This window comes from Danio rerio, chromosome 9 (assembly GCF_052040795.2).
Source record: "Danio rerio strain M-AB ecotype USA chromosome 9, GRCz13ab, whole genome shotgun sequence".
NCBI classification, from domain to species: Eukaryota; Metazoa; Chordata; class Actinopteri; order Cypriniformes; family Danionidae; genus Danio; species Danio rerio.
In genome coordinates this window covers 53575523-53581522 of record NC_141029.1, presented here as the reverse complement: position 1 = coordinate 53581522, position 6000 = coordinate 53575523, and positions in this window count along the sequence as shown.

Genomic DNA, 6000 nt, shown 5'->3' with positions numbered 1-6000 from the left:
ACCTTAAATAATATTAATAATAATAATGTATAATATAGCTACTGCTACTATATACTGCTTAAAAAAATAAGGGAACACTTAAACAACACAATGTTGCTTCCAGTGTTCTCTTTATTTTTTGAACAGTATATAGTAGCAGTGTATATATATATATATATATATATATATATATATATATATATATATATATATATATATATATATATATATATATATACTGTATGTATATATATATATATATATATATATATATATATATATATAAATATATATATATATATATATATATATATATATATATATATATATATATATATATATATATATACAGTTGAATTCAGAATTATAAAGTTTTTTTTTATTTATTTTTTTATTTCCCAAATGATATTTAACAGAGCAAGGAAATTGCAAGGAGTATGCCTGATAATATTGTTTCTTCTCGGGAAAGACTTTTTTTGTTTTATTTCAGATAGAATAAAAGCAGTTTTTATTTTTTAAACACCATTTTAATGACAATATTATTAGCCTCTTTAAGCTATCAATTTTTTTTTGATCGATCTGCCTAGTTAACCTAATTAGTTAAGCCTTTAAATGCCATTTTAAGCTGCATAGAAGTGTCTTGAAAAATATCTAGTCAAATATTATTTACTTTCATTAAGGCAGAGATAAAAGAAATCAGTTATTAGAAATGAGTTATTAAAACTATTATGATCACAAATGAGTTGAAGAAATCCACTCTCCGTTAAACAGAAATTGGGGAAAAAATAAACAGGAAGGCAAATAATTCTGATATTATTCTTATTTTAATTGAAATAGAAAAACATTTAAATGTAAAAAAAAAAAAAGAAATAAAGAAAAAAAAGTTAAATGTTTGTGTTTTCTGTCATAACTATATCTGCTAATGTATGGGGTTAGCAGTATCAGAAATACACATTTACTTTATTCTTTTCTCCATCTCCAGTGGCTGACATATTTTATTTAATATTTTTAAATGTTGCTTCTCAGGTAATTATATTTTAATTTGTATCATTTTTTTCCCCTGCAGCATGCCACAAGCCCACACATACACACACACACTCAGCTGAAGTGGCCATGCGGCATTAGAAATGTCATGCATCAATTTTGCATCAATCCAAGAGAGTGAGAGTGTATAGAGAGGGTCATGGCGTCCGCAGGTAAATCCGGCCCCTTCACTCGGCTGACAAGCAGAACATCCGTGACACCTGAGCAGGAGACCTAAAAGGACATCAATAATGAGAGGTGTGGGAGTGCATCTCCAGAGACGACACAGGCCCTGAGTCTGTCGTCTGCACACACACACCAGCTAATAAGGGTTTAAAAGCCACAACTGTCCACACAGCCCACGCCAAACCCACCGGCCGGCTTTCTCTTCCAAACAGCTGCCTGATGCTTTCTGACAGGCCTCAGCTGTGTCCACTGGGGCTCACGCCGGTCAGCGGGTATATCAGCATCAAACAATGCAAACCGCACTTATTATTCAGCTTATTGGGCAATGCTGAAGGACAGTCTTTAGTGTGGTTGACTTCTGCTTCATTTGACTATCTGTAAATGATTAGGAAAACAAATGGCAGCAAACTTGTGCATGATGTATGTTTAACTAATATGTTTAAGGTACATTATGGACCTGAACTAAAATGTATCTTTAAAGTACAATATGGACCCTTTAGGATCTAACAAATACAATATGTTTAAGGCATAATATTGACCTTTCATAAAATAATAATATGTATCTTCAAGGTGCAAGATGGAACTAATATGTATGTTTACGGTCAATATGGCTCCTTTTGGAACTAAATGTGTCTTTAGGTAAAATATGTACCATTTAGGAACTAAATGTGTCTTTAGGTACAGTATAGCCCCTTTAGGAACTAAATGTGTCTTTAGGTATAAAATGGACCCTTTAGGAACTAAATGAGTCTTTAGGTACAATATGGACCCTTTATGAACTAAATGTGTCTTTAGGTACAATATGGACCCTTTAGGAACTAAATCTGTCTTTAGGTACAATATGGACCTTTTAGGAACTTAATGTGTCTTTAGGTACAATATGGACCTTTTAGGAACTAAATGTGTCTTTAGGTACAATATGGACCCTTTAGGAACTAAATGTGTCTTTAGGTACCATATGGACCCTTTAGGAACTAAATGTGTCTTTAGGTATCATATGGACCCTTTAGGAACTAAATGTGCCTTTAGGTACAATATGGACCCTTTAGGAACTAAATGTGTCTTTAGGTACCATATGGACCCTTTAGGAACTAAATGTGTCTTTAGGTACAATATGGACCCTTTAGGAACTAAATGTGCCTTTAGGTACAATATGGACCCTTTAGGAACTAAATGTGTCTTTAGGTACCATATGGACCCTTTAGGAACTAAATGTGTCTTTAGGTACAATATGGAACTTTTAGGAACTAAATGTGTCTTTAGGTACAAAATGTACCCTTTAGGAACTAAATGTGCCTTTAGGTACAATATGGACCCTTTAGGAACTAAATGTGCCTTTAGGTACAATATGGACCCTTTAGGAACTAAATGTGTCTTTAGGTACCATATGGACCCTTTAGGAACTAAATGTGTCTTTAGGTACAATATGGACATTTTAGGAACTAAATGTGTCTTTAGGTACAATATGGACCCTTTAGGAACTAAATGTGCCTTAAGGTACAAAATGTACCCTTTAGGAACTAAATGTGTCTTTAGGTACAATATGGACCCTTTAGGAACTAAATGTGTCTTTAGATACAATATGGACCCTTTAGGAACTAAATGTGTCTTTAGGTACAGTATGGCCCCTTTAGCAACTAAAATGTATGTTTAAGGTGAAATATAATCCCTTTAGGAACAAAAATTGTATTTAGGAACAATATGGACCCTTTAGGAACTAAAATATATGTTTACAGTACAGTATGGACCTTTTAGAGACTAAATGTGTCTTAAGGTACAATGTGGACCCTTTAGAAACTAAAATGTATATTTAAGGTACAGTATGGACCTTTTAGGAACTAAAAGTTTCTTTTGGTACAATATGGACTCTTTAGGACCTAAAATGTATGTTCAAGATACAAAATGGACCCTTTAGGAACTAATATCTCTTTAATGGACAACATGGATCTTTTAGGAACTGCAGTGTATATTTAAGATATAATATAAACCTTTAGAAAATATGTATCTTTATAGTGCAAGATGGTCCCTTAAGGAACTAATATATGTTTAAGGTACAATATGGACCTTATAGGAACCAATATGTATCTTTACAACATGGACCCTTAAATATTAAATATAAATTTAAGGCATAATATAGACCCTTTAAGAACTTAATGCATGTTTGAGGTACAAAATGCATCATTTCAGAACTAAAATGTATGTTTAAGATACATTATGAACCTTTTAGGAACTAAATGTGTCTTTAGGTACAATGTGGACCCTTTAGGAACCAATAATTATCTTTCGAATATGGACCCTTTGGGAAGTAAATATACATTGATTTAAGGCACAGTATTGACCCTTTAGGAACTAAAATGTATATTCAAGGTACAGTATGGACCTTTTAGGAACTAAATGTTTCTTTTGGTACAACATGGACTCATTAGGAACTAAAATGTATGTTCAAGGTACAACATAGACCCTTTAGAAACGAATATGTCATAAGGTACAACATGGACCTTTTAGGAACTGCAAGGCATATTTAAGATACAATATAATCCTTTAGAAAATATGTATCTTTAAGGTGCAAGGTGGTCCCTTTAAGAACTACTCTACAATTAAGGTAGAATATGAACCCTTTAGGAACCAATATGTATCTTTACAAAAATGGACCTTTAGGAACTTAATATAAGTCTAAGGGACAATATAGACCCTTTAGGAACTAAATATAAATGTATGGCACCATATGGACCCTTTAGGAACTTAATATGTGTTTAAGGTACAATATGAACCATTTTGGAACTAAATGCATCTTTAAGTACAATATAGACCCTTTAGGAACTATATGTTCAAGGTACAATACAGAGCCTTTAGGTATTAATAAAAGTGTACTTTATAAATGTGCTCGAGTGACAGCTTCTTGTACCTTTATTTCTGAGAGTGAAATTCTCTAGCTATTAATTATTGCCTAGTTGCTTTTCACCCACCCTACAGAGCCCAGGTGTTGATTAGAACGGGCCCTCAAAATATTCTCCCAATCCAACAAAGAAGCACGTCATATTTCAGCTTGACTTCTTCATATGTATTTCATCTGGCATCTGGCAAACAACTTATAAATAACTCAAGGGCCATCTTAAATGCATTCCCATGAAATTTTTAGTGACACTGTAATGTAAGCCACTACCTGTCATGAATCGCAAATAACCTCGTGTTTGGCCTGTTGTCCATCAGCTCTCCGTCTTCCTCTTATTTTCTCCAAAGAAAGCAATCTCTTCTGACTGGGGCGGCCGTTCCTTGTCCCCGGATCCAGGCTGGCAATAATTTCGTTGTCATTTCGCTGTGCGGTGACCACATCATTGATGTGACAGTGCCGGGCATTAGGTAAAGTCCCCAGACTAGTGCTCACTTACAGAAGCTGCCTCGATCTGTCGTTGACGGTGATTAGATTAGACCCGGCTGGCAAACACGTTCCTTAGCGACAGGACTTCTTGATTTGCGAGGTCCTTAACCAACCTTCGGAAACTTTTAATACGTGATTTTCAGAAAATAATAAGGATTTGTCCTTGATTTAGATCGCATCTTATTTGGCATGTTCATCTATGATGAAAAAAAGAAGCTTTACAAGCAATAACAAAGAAGTGGCAAGTAACACATTTAATTAAATACTACATTTTCAAATGAGAAAACCTGAATCATTTTTTTTTTTTTGGAGAAATGCACCAACAATAGGCATTGCATTACTAATTATCGCAGGGGTTTTTACTCTTGCATTTCTGCATTTGGCGGGCGTTTTTATCCAAAGTAACTGAGGTGTATAAAATGGCAACTCATACATGCCTTGGTAATCATACCCATGACCTTGGTAGTTTTTTAATAATAATAATTTATTGTTTGCATTGTCAATTGTTGGCTTTCATCCAAAGTAACCTGTTGTATTATAGGAATATAGTTTGCCAATGCATTCCCTGGTAATCAAACCCATAACCTTGGTGTTGATCATTTTCCAGTTTTAATATTTCAGTCATGGCATTGTTGCGATTTACTGTAGGTTGCATTGGATGCATCATGTTGCATGCAGCACATTTATTCAAAGGAAATTAAACTGTATTAGAGGTTTACAGTTTGTCAGCTCATTCTTTCCCTGGGAATTGAACCCGTGACCTTGTTCATTTTCCAGTAATAATAATTTATTGTTTGCATTGTCAGTTGTTGACTTTTATCCAAAGTGGCTTATTGCATTACAGGAATATAGTTTGTCAATGCATTCTCAGCCAACCAAGCCCATAACCTCGGTGTTGATCATTTTCCAGTTTTAATATTTCAGCCATGGCATTTATTGCGATTTTTAGGTTGCAATGGCTGCATCATGTTTAACTTTACACAACTAACAAATGATGTATCATCTACATTTGCAATTTTATTTTTAATTTACATTCATGCAGTTTGCAGACACCTTTATTTAAGGTGACATCGATTGTATAACACATACATTTGATCTTTTTTTTTTTTTTTTTTGGCGTTCCTTGAGATTCAAACCCATGACCTTGATACTGCTGGTTTTACAGTAATCATATTTAGTCTTTGTTATTGTCTTGATTTAAGTTGCATTAGATACTGGTCTGATGTGTCACTTGTCATCTAGGTTAAACGTTGGCATTAAGCAGCTAATGAATGCCGTGTTGAAAATTCAGTGAGATCTTTAGTATCTAATTTTTATACTCTTATCCAAAGCAAGTTAGGCTGTATTAAAGGTATAGAGTTTGTCAGCTCATGCATTTCCTGGAAATCAAACCCATGACCCTGGTAGTTTTCTGGTAATAATAATAATTTATG